General features: G+C 34.7%; 1 pseudogene; it reads right to left on the minus strand.

Moving 5' to 3' along the window:
* Positions 1-9,952, minus strand: part of LOC150059876 (leucine-rich repeat protein soc-2 homolog) — a 28,827-nt pseudogene extending 18,875 nt beyond the window's left edge.
* Positions 9,953-11,304: the final 1,352 nt, after the last annotated feature.

The raw sequence follows: 11,304 nt of genomic DNA on the forward strand, positions 1-11,304 counted from the left end.
AACATCCAGAGATTATTCTAATGAGTAAATCTTTCTAACAAATATTTGATCTTCCTTCAGGTTTATTTAAATCATTACTTATAAACCTAAATTATTATCAATGAAAGACAGAAAAAATATAAAAGGATTATAAACATTTTAAATCACATGGATATGTTTTAGAAAGAATAAAAAGGTATACGCAGCTCTTCCAAAGTAGTTCAATAAATGAAGACATTAGTTTATTACCCAAGATGTAAATGTAACATTTTCTGATAATTTTTCTGTCTTTTTTCTTTTTTGGTCAGACATAGGACTTGAACTCTGGGCCTGCGTGCTGTTCATGAGCTCTTCAGCTAAAGGACAGAGCTTTATATCTTGAGCCACAGAGCCAATCCAATTTTCTGGTGGTTTATTGGAGCTAAGAGTCTCACAGTTTTTAATGCCCAGGCTGGCTTTGAGCCATGATCTTCAGTTCTCAGCCCTCCTGAGTAGCTAGGATTATGGGCTTGAGCCACCAGTGCCTAACTGTCCTTTCTTAAGTTAAAAAAAATGTTTTCCTCCAAAGTTACTTGAATTAGAGGTATGGCTATCACATCTCACCTCGATGGGGACATTTCTGGGGATTCTACAGGACACATTCCTCAGTAGAATGAGGCTATATCTAGCTCACCAATTTTTTTAAAGTTTGCTTTTGTGACAGGAATGGAGAGTACTTTTATAAACAGGTTGTTCTTCTAGTTGCACAACCATGGTTAAATGCCTTCTTTAGCACAGGGCTCTTCTCTTATAGGTTTTATGATAATGGAATTGCTTCCCTTTCTATCCAAATGCCAAACCACATTTTATGTATTTATCCTTGCCTTATCTTATCCTGACCATGAGAAACTGGTCCCTTCTTTGCCCATTTCTTCCTAGGCCTCTTAGTTTGCTCTTGATCTCTAAGTTCTATAAATGGCATTCATAGTCAGATCTTCAGTTGCCATCTGTATACAAGATATCTAGATAAATAAGTCCAATCAAGATTCTAAAAGTCTGCCGGGGCCAGCCGGCAGCAAACCAGGGTTTGCGGATTGGGATTCCTGAAATAGGGGCAAGGACTAGGAAAAAATAGAAGAGAGATAAACAGATGGAGTTCGGGAGGACTACAGCCCAAGTCAGCAGTCCAAGAAGACTGTGAGCTCCAGACTGCCGCCTAAGAGACTCTCTCGTTTATTTTAAGTTCCGACCTTAAATACTCTTCTTAAAACTAGGGAGTTGCCAGAGGCTACATTCATACAAAATAGTAAACAAATCACATATAGGATAAATGAGAAAGGATTAACATTGCTTAAAGTCATCATGATAAGAACTGATTGACATTGCTTAAAATCATCATGATAAGAACTGATTGACATTGCTTAAAGTCATCATGATAAGAACTGATTGACATTGCTTAAAGTCATCATGATAAGAGTTACTTCCTTGTGTATACAGTTGTGTAGGTCCAAGGTCAGGTCCAAGGTCATTGACCCCACAGTCGGTCCCCAACAAAAGTCTTCAGATTTAAATCTGATGATTGCATGTCTCTACATGGTTCTAAGTTACTCATGTAGAATTTATTTTAATTTTCAAACTATTGTCCCTTTTCATGTTCCAAGAGCTTATGTGACAACTGTCCCTTTTATCTGGCACTGGTTTTTAGTTGGTGCTCAACAACTGGTCTACTGCATGACCATAACTGCAGTAGAGAAATAACAACTGAAAGGCTTCTTTGGCATGATTCTCCAAACAATCAGGATCAATTATCACTCTGTTCATGCAGAAAATCTTGATACCTGTGTTCACTGGTACAATGTGCCCTTTCTAAACTCCCAATATAATGCTACCTTCCTATTTACTAGAACACCTACTGTGCAATTCTTAAACTATTATGTTTTTCTGTCTTCTCTTGTGTTGCCCTGTGGTTAATCTCACATAGTTGCAGTATCCCACTTTGTTACTTTGTGTATTACACAGATGTTTACTTGTGTATTTGAAATAGGAGAGGAAAATGAAGGGAGGGAATGAGGAGGGAAATAGGGAAAAAACATGAGAAGGAGTATTAATATGTGAGAAGTAATGCACCTTCTATCTGGCAAATATAACTGTAACCCCTCTATACATTAAAATAATAAAAAAGAAAAAAAAAGAGGTTTGACTTCACAGTTCACAAAGCCTAAGCTAGAAAAAGAGACATATCAGAAAATTCCCCCATCGAGTCATTTCAGCCCAGGGACCTCAGAAATGTCAACTACAATACACGGACATACAGCGAAATCTCACTTGGAAATCATTCAAGAATCTTATTGTTCGTTCTTCTTCAGAGCAGAAGAGTGAATAATAAATCAAGAGTTCAGTAGAAAGTAAGGGCAGGAGAGAAGTTGGTTGATTATTATAAAGTTACAGTTAGATGAGAAGAATAGTATTATTTGATTTTATGACACAATGGAAGAATATTAAGGCAATTAACAGTATGTGCTAAACTAGAAATTTTTCAGTGTGTCACAAGAAATTAACTATAAATATCTGAGTTTATAGAAAAGTTCCTTGGTCTATTTTGTTACATTGTACCCTCTAGGCCAAACTGTTAAGTAATAGAAACACTGCTATCATGTATCAAAACTTGCATTTTATCTTGTCAGTCATAGTCCTGAACGTAGGATACCAGATAGCATACTTAAAACCTGTTGTACCCAAATTCCTAGAACCCTGAAAAGACCAGCAGAGGCCACAGTGAAAGCTAAAAAGCAAGGGTCGTTTATTTACAACGCTAGGCTTGGACCTCCACGTACCGGTTACCAGCAACGCTAAGAGGCCCTGAACAAGGATTTTACACAGCTTTTATAGGGGAATTCCATAGTTACAACCACCTGATTAGCTATTTGGTAACTCAAACCACTGGTCGAATCAGAGCTCAGGTGTCTAACCACTGAGCATCAAGCTGTTGCCACCTGAGGTTCAAGTACATGGGCCCTGAGCAAGGGGGGAGGGGGTCATTCCCAGAACATGGGACAATCTTGGCACAAAAAAACCATAATGAAAAAGGGAACAGTCAGTCTTCCCTTTACAGTGTTATAGAAATATGCCAAAGGAAGATAGATATTCATACCAAACATGTTTATTTATTTATAAATATAAACATTGTTGTTTCTCCATTTTATTTCAAAGTCAATGTCACTTGGTACCAAAAAGTTTGGAATTACTGATCATTCCACAGAATTAATAACTTTATGTGACCTTTATGAGCCTTTCATCTCTAAAGATTTTGAAAAATACATTAGTCCAATTTGACTGTTGGCGATATGAGGATCCTTCCTAAAAGTTAGAAAAGCTTTTCTCTTTAGAAATAGGATTGTGAAATAGAATGTTCTCAATGTGGTTTTCTCCCTCTGAAGGTTAGATATTTCACAACTGAAGAATTTAAACATTGGCACAGGTTTCGCTCCATGAGAGTTCCACAAATGATAGGAATTACATAGTGAATGACAGAAACTCAGAAACACAATCATAATTTTCAATATTTTTCTAAAGTTGATTATAATTTGATTCCATAGGGTTTTTGTTAGCTTGCCAAGTTGTTTGAACTAATCATTTTATAGCCATGATTCTTTTCTTTTCATTAGTGTTTTATAAGAATTTTAAGTAGGTAATTGATAGAGAAGGAAATATATACATTTTTACAAACTAGCACTATATTAAACTTTCAGAAAATGTTACTATTTCTCTTATTCACTTGATATGAGAAGCAAATTTTCCCTGGAGATAAATAAAATCAAGTACTCACCATAAGCTTAAATAGATTAATTTAAATCTCTTTTAGGATTATTTGTACAAAAACATATCATATTTCAATTTATCAAAGATAATAGCAAGAGATGAAATGTGTATAGAAATTATGCCAGAAGTTTTAGCACAAGACATTAAATAAGATTTGTTGCCTAAGTAGGGAAGAACCAAATTTAATAAAAGCAAAGAACACTGGCAAGAGCAGTAATTTAAAAATAGTTTCCAATGCAAGGGGGCAAATCTAGGATGCTTATACACCAAGATGTTTATAGGAAGAATTTTCAAAAAATAAGCTCAGACTATGGGGGCTGAGAGTTTGACCTAGTAATAGAGTGCTTGCCTTGCATGCACGAAGACCCGGGTTCAATTTCTCAGTACCGCATACATAGAAAAAAAGCTGGAAGTGGTGCTGAGGCTCACGTGGTAGAGCTCTAACCGTGAGAAAGTCCAAGGACAGTGCTTAGGTCCTGAGCTCAAGTCCAGGACTGGCAAAATAAATAAATAAATGAATGAATAAATAAATAAATAAATAAATAAGCAAGCAAGCTCAGACTCTGGCAAATCTATGACCCCTGTCTTGCTGTCAGGATCTCATCAATCAAGAAAGTTCTTCTTAGAGGAAAGATATAGACTTTTATGAGGGAATTACTGGACAACTACTATTGAAATATTAAAAGGTAAAAGACCAATTCTGGGTCAGAAGTTTGGCATACTGGTACAGTGCTTGCCTAGCATGCACGAAGCCCTGGGTTTGATTCCTTGGTACCACATACAGAATAAAAAACAGAAGTCATACTGTGGCTCAAGCGGTGGAGCATGGCCTTGAGACAGTTCAAGGAAAGGGCTCTGGCCCTGAGTTCCAGCACTGGACTGACCAAAAAAAAGGACCAATTCTAAGAGTAGAGAAAAATTGCTAACTGGATTCTGATGCTATTTTCGAAGAACCTATCATTTCTGAGGTGAAGACTTGGAGCTGCTCTGATGCTCACTGAAACTGAATGCATGGTAACAGAGGATATCCACAGGGGAAAAGTCCCCTTGTCTTGCAGTTTATGAATCTACTTCCTGCTCATAGAAACAACTGCAGTATCTTCAGATGAATGCATTAGGAGTGAAAGAATAATAAGAATATTGCTAGTGTAGCCTAAGTGCATAGTGCTTACAAAATTAAAAGTAGCAGATGGCAGTGTCCTAAGCCTTTGGGGACACACTCCATTCAGTGACTCACTTAGGGAATCTCCTTACCTATCCCTTCACCTTCTGCTTCTCCTCCATGTACTCTTTCCTCTCCTCTTTTTCCTATTTTTAGATATGTATACAAATACTTATTACAGATGCATAGCTATGCTCTGTACAGTTTAAGGTATCAGAAACAATAAACTTTATAGCATGGCTAGGTAAGTAGTAGTCCAAATCATGTCAAAGTGTGAAAGCTCATGATGTGATGTTTATAAAATGATGAAACAATTAAATTGTAGGTGTCTCAGGAACTATCCTCATTGTTAAGTAATACATGACTATATATACTTGTTATATATTCACATATGCATATTTATGCATGAACACATAGCTAAGTGAGGCATGACTATATATGCTTATGTGATATACATGCATATAATGTATGTTTGTGTGTGTAAATACCTGTATAAGCTTTTATTCCCATGGATGTATATGCATTCACACATAGATTTTAGGATATATCTATTCTCAGACCCACTACTTGCTCATACTTTGTCAGCTCCTAGCTATTGATTTTCTCATCTTTGAATGTACCTTTCTGTAACTCAGTTAACTGACGTTGGAACTGAACCTCTGAAACAATTACTTCTGAACCAGATGGCTTCCACTTTGATCTCTTGCTCCACGGGAAGGTCTACATAGTCAATAGCAGTCCTGTAGTTGTCACCGAAGGCAAAAATGTCACCTTTGAGAATCCCTCTAGAAAGACCTAGCATCCTTGAAGGTTGCTACAGAAAGACCTGACTGAGAAACTTCTTGTCAATATTTTACTTCTCCAAAGCCTGTGCAGTAATTTTCCTTTTTAATACCATTGCTTATAAGCAGATAATGCACAATAAATGTTTCTCTATATTATATCTGTATGATTATAAACTTAAGTCCAGATAGTCCCAAACTTAGAATAAATCACTTTGATATTTTTACTTTAAGATGATGTAAAAGCAATAGATTTGGTGATATCAATGCATATAATATACAAATCATATATGTTTATTACAGATTTTATTTTACAAACATTATTAACATATATTAGTATAGCTTACTTATATATGACATATATGCACAATTATAAAATATCAAAGCAGTACATTCAGAAGCAAAAATGTATGTATAAAGCTATAAAAACAATATCAAAATAATGAAATTTATATCTCCTAAATGAACATAACTCTGTTTATAAATAGCTCCCTAAGATACGCAATGGCAGTTGAACATCCTAAAAGAAGAAATATCAATTATATACTCAGTTTTCAATTCTAGAATATGTTGAAAATGAAGAAAACTTAAAATTTGATCCTAAGCAATGTTAAATGAACGATATGCTTGTTTTAATCAGTAAAAAAAATTGATCTGAGTTGAAAATTAATATTTACAAAGTCTCTGGTAGAATGGCCAAAATCAAAACATCTACATTACAGTGGAATTATTTCTATTGGACAAGTGAACTAGTTGATGGGGGCTTGGAATAGATGGATGGGAGAATGATGGAAGGGGTAAGCAAAAATGAGTTCTATGACAGGAAAATACAAAATATTTCAATAACCATACAACAGTATCCATATCTTATTTCCTTTTTAAGTGTGTAATTATAAATAAGGAAACTTATCAAACTCTGGTTTTAAAATAAATACCACTGGAGCCACAAACCTCAACACTTTTTGCTGTATTTTACAGGGAGAGTTTTATTTCTTTCCTGGGGGGAAATCTAAATCCAAATCCTCCCCATAGTTAGGATGAGAAACATACTCCTATTCCCTGCTTCTTTGAGTAGCTAGGAAAAATGCATGAAATACTGTGCTAAGTCTTAATTCAAACATGTTTGACAACTTTTTAAGCTCCAGAGACCATGGTGAGGGGTGAGGGGGCGGGGGAGACAATGAGGAAAGGAGAAAGGCATGAGGCTCTGTGTCTAAATAAAAATTAAATAAATAAATAATTGGATTACAAAATTGTATGATATGCATAGAAAACTATTATAATTTATTTAAATTCTCTTTAATTTTGTGATCAGATTTTCCCCAAGCGTTCTTTTCTATGTTTTCAATGTGTAAAATGAATTAATTGAAAATGATCTGATTAATATATGAGCTTGCTTGTTTGCTTTTCTTTCTTTCTTTCTCTCTCTCTCTCTCTCCCTTCCTTCCTTCCTTCCTTCCTTCCTTCCTTCCTTCCTTCCTTCCTTCCTTTCTCTTTCTTTCTTCCTTCCTTTCTCTCTCTCTCTCTCTCTCTCTCTCTCTCTCTCTCTCTCTCTCTCTCTCTCTTTCTCTCTCTCTCTTTCTTTCTTTTTTTCTTTCTTTCTTTTGTCCTGGGGCTTGCAGTCAGGACTTTGAGCACTGTCCTTGGGCTTCCTCAAGGCTAGTGCTCTACCACTTGAGCCACAGCACCACTTCCGGCTTTTTCTATGTATGTGGTACCCAAGAATTGAACCTTGGTCTTCATTCATGCTAGACAAGCACTCTAACACTAGGCCAAACTCCTGGCCCTAGCGTATTTTCTTAAAAAAAAATGTGAGTTTCTTAAGAATGGGAAAGGGTATCAATCTTCAAGAAGTAATGTACCCACCCCTCTATACATCACCAAACAATAAATACAACAAAAAGTTTAAAAATACATAATAAAAAACTGAATATCATGGAGGAAGCAATAATATTATTTGAAAATATTAGAATAATTTTCAAAAAGAAAGGCAATTAAGATCCATCACTGAGTTTACCAAACTAGGTATTTGTCTCCATTAGTGAATAAATGAACACAGTGATTTTTATCTTTTCTTTTTCTGTGAAGCTTATTTTTTAAACTAATGCTCCTTTCAGTGATATCTTACTGTCACAAATGTTGGTAGGATTCTCATCATTTTTTAGAATGTATGTGTGTGTATATTTGTGTATATATTCTGACTGTGTGCATTGCAAAGTTTGACCAATAAAATTTGTACATATAAATAGCCTATACTACTTTTATAAAATGTTATTCTTAGTAAATTATGATAGACTTAAGCAGAAAAATGAAATTAGTCAACAATGATTATTTTTCAGATAAGATAAAAGTATATTAGTATTGAGTAACCTGGGAGGATAATATTAAAAGGAATTTTTTTTTGACCTTTGTTGGGCTTGAACTCTGGGCCTGGGTGCAGTCCCTGAACTATTCAGCTCAAGGCTATGGCCCTACCCTTTGAGCCACAGTATCATTTCTAGTTTTCTGGTGGTTAATTGGAGATAAGAGTTTCATGGTCTATAGTGCAGGGGCTGGCTTTAAACAACAGTCCTCAGATCTCAGCCTCTTGAGTAGCTAGTATTACAGGCATGGGCCACCATGCCCTGCTTTAAAGGATTTTTAAAGTAACAGGTTCAGCACTTTTGAAATTACAATGCTTTTCTCCTGGTATTGTTTTTGTAACTTCTTTGTTTTCTGAACTTTATATCTGTTTTTCTATATTTCGCATTATAATTTAGATTTGAGCAGTTTTTTGAATAAGTAATAGTGTTGCAAAATATGTCACTACAGCGAGGAACATATTCATACCTACAACATAACAGTTAAGAAATAAAAGATACAAAATTACAAACCATAGTTCTGACATATATAAGTAATAAGACTAATGCTCTAATTTTTAAAATGATGCAATATCAAAAGGGAATATAAAATGTTTGCAAATTTAAATAAAAACAAAACAGCAAAATATATTTCCGTAGCCACATTTATCATTTCAAGGATATTTAAACAAATGGAATTCATAGAATATTTCATTATTTGTTGTTTACTGCCTGTACCCTGGCAGTCTGATGTATGTAGAAAAGTTTTATTCAAGTTGAATAATATTCCTACGTATGTATAGCAGATGCTTTTCTATATCAAATCATTCTCAGTCATCTGTATCAAATACAAAAAGTCATTTTGGAATTACATGTATGCAAATGAGGATCATGTGCACATAAATTTGCATTTTAAATCATCAGATTACTTTGCGTTTTCATTTTTTATTCTCAAAATAAACTAGTTTCCATATTTTTGGAAAAAACACTGAGGATGTTTGTAATACTAAATCCTAAACAGATGTTTAGCTCCAATTAATAGTTCTAGAACCATTGTTACTACAATGGCCTTTTTGATAGTGGAGGATAAATTCCATAGATCTCCATTGATCAAAATTTACTTGTGATTATTTTCCAAGACAAAATGATGACCGTAATGATACCATAGCTATAGATTTTTTTCATATATTTTTATTGTAATTAATGCAAGGGTTACATGATATTTTTTTTTATTGATGGGTCATGGAGCTTGAACTTGGCCTGGGCACTGTCCCTGTTATCTTCAGCTCAAGGCTACCACCATATGTCTGGGCCAGAGCACTGTCCCTGAGTTCTTCAGCTCAAGGCTACCATCTTACCCTTGAGCCAAGCCCCACTGCCCCTTTTTCTAAAGGTAAATTGGAGATAAGTGTCTTAAATCCTTTTGTGCCTGGCTGGCATTGAACCTTGATCTTTGAGTAGCTAGGATTACAGGTGTGAGCCACCATGCCAGGCAGCTATAGGTACTTTTAACATTCAGTATCTTCTTTAGGAGAAAGTTCTCAAATGTGTCTATATTTTAGGTCTAATTTCTAAGTATGATCAAAAACTCTATTCCTATTCAGAAGAAAGCTGAGGGTTTTGGGAATTAATAGTCAAGAGTTAATAGTTTACTTTTTTAAAGTAAGGTGCATAAGGACACAACATATTTGAATCATTTTAGTCATACAGCCAATTTAGCATGTTAAATTTTATACTCATCAGAATTTTCATTGAGTAAATGCCAAAACTAGAATACCAATTTTTGTGAAGATGTATAGTACTTAAGTAATTTCAAAAAGAGCTCAACTGCTGCCAAGCAAATCATTTTAAAAGTTATTCATTAATTCTCTGGAACATCCTACCTTATCCATGGTGTAAAAACACCAAAAGTACAAGTACAAAGGATTTTAAAGTTTTCTAAACCAAGGTTTTTTCAAGTATCTCTGAAGGAACCAAACAAACATTGAAATTCTAAAATAAAGCCTAGGGCATCCAATGGCTCATATATGATTCTCTGCTCATTGCAAGAAGAAGAAAAATCTTCCTTTACGTGTTTTCTTAGGTTTAGCACTTGCACACAGCAGAACTGTTCAACTGCATAAACTCATAAATTTGTCTCTTGGACTGTTTGAGATAGATGGTACACATAAAAGGTCAACACTGTTAAAAAAATCATTTGATTTGCCCCCCCAGATGGAGTTTACTATGTTCCTTTTTAAAAGAACAGATATTTACTAGGGTTCTACTTGAGATTAAGTGCAGTTTGGGGTGCAATAAGAAGCACATCCAATTATTTGCTATGAATAATTGACAGCAAGCTTGAGAAGGTACAACAATCATTTACTATGGAAATCTAAGGTAATTAAAATTTTTATCCTTTTAATTCAAAAGAGGAAATGTGTTATAGCACCAACTAATTTTGATTAAGCCAAACGACAATTATTTATATATATATATATTTTTTTATTGTAATTAATAAAAGGGTTACATGATATTTGCCAGATAGAAGGTGCATTAATTCACATACATTGATACCCTTTCACATGTCTTGGTTCCCATTTCCCTCCCCCCACCCTCACCCCTCATCTTGTTTTCCCCCCTTCCCTATCCAATTTCAAATAACCAAATATAAATATATCCAATATATCAGATAACAAAGTGAGATACTGTAACAATATGAGATAACCCAAGGGACAGCAAAAGAGATGAGAGATAACATAGTACATTAAGGACAACAATCACTCATGAACTTAAAATTAGAGTAGCATACAAAGGTTTATAATTTTTGTCATAATACAATAACCTGCAGAAATGGAAAACAGACATTATATAATTTTAATATATTGTTTTAATTCAATAACAATTGACTGAGGAGATAAAAAACAAAATACATACATCAAAGTTTGGCGGGATAATTTAGGTGCAATACAATAGGTAGAAAAGATTCAGAAATTAGATAAAGGGAAAAAATAGGCTAGGTGCTGGTAGCTCAGATATGTAATCCTGGTTACACAGGAAGTTGAGATCTGCGGATCATGGTGTAATAACTGCCTGGGGACAAATTCTGTGAAACATTTATCTCCATTGTGTACAAATACCACATCTTGTTGATCCACTCATCAACTAAGGGAAATCTAGGTTGGTTCCATCTCTTTGCTATGGTGAATAATGCTGCAATGAACATTGTTGTGCTGGTGGATTTATTATGCCCTAGTTTCTGGAT

This window comes from Megascapheus bottae, chromosome 8 (genome assembly GCF_031878675.1).
Source record: "Megascapheus bottae isolate mThoBot1 chromosome 8, mThoBot2.hap1, whole genome shotgun sequence".
NCBI lineage: Eukaryota > Metazoa > Chordata > Mammalia > Rodentia > Geomyidae > Megascapheus > Megascapheus bottae.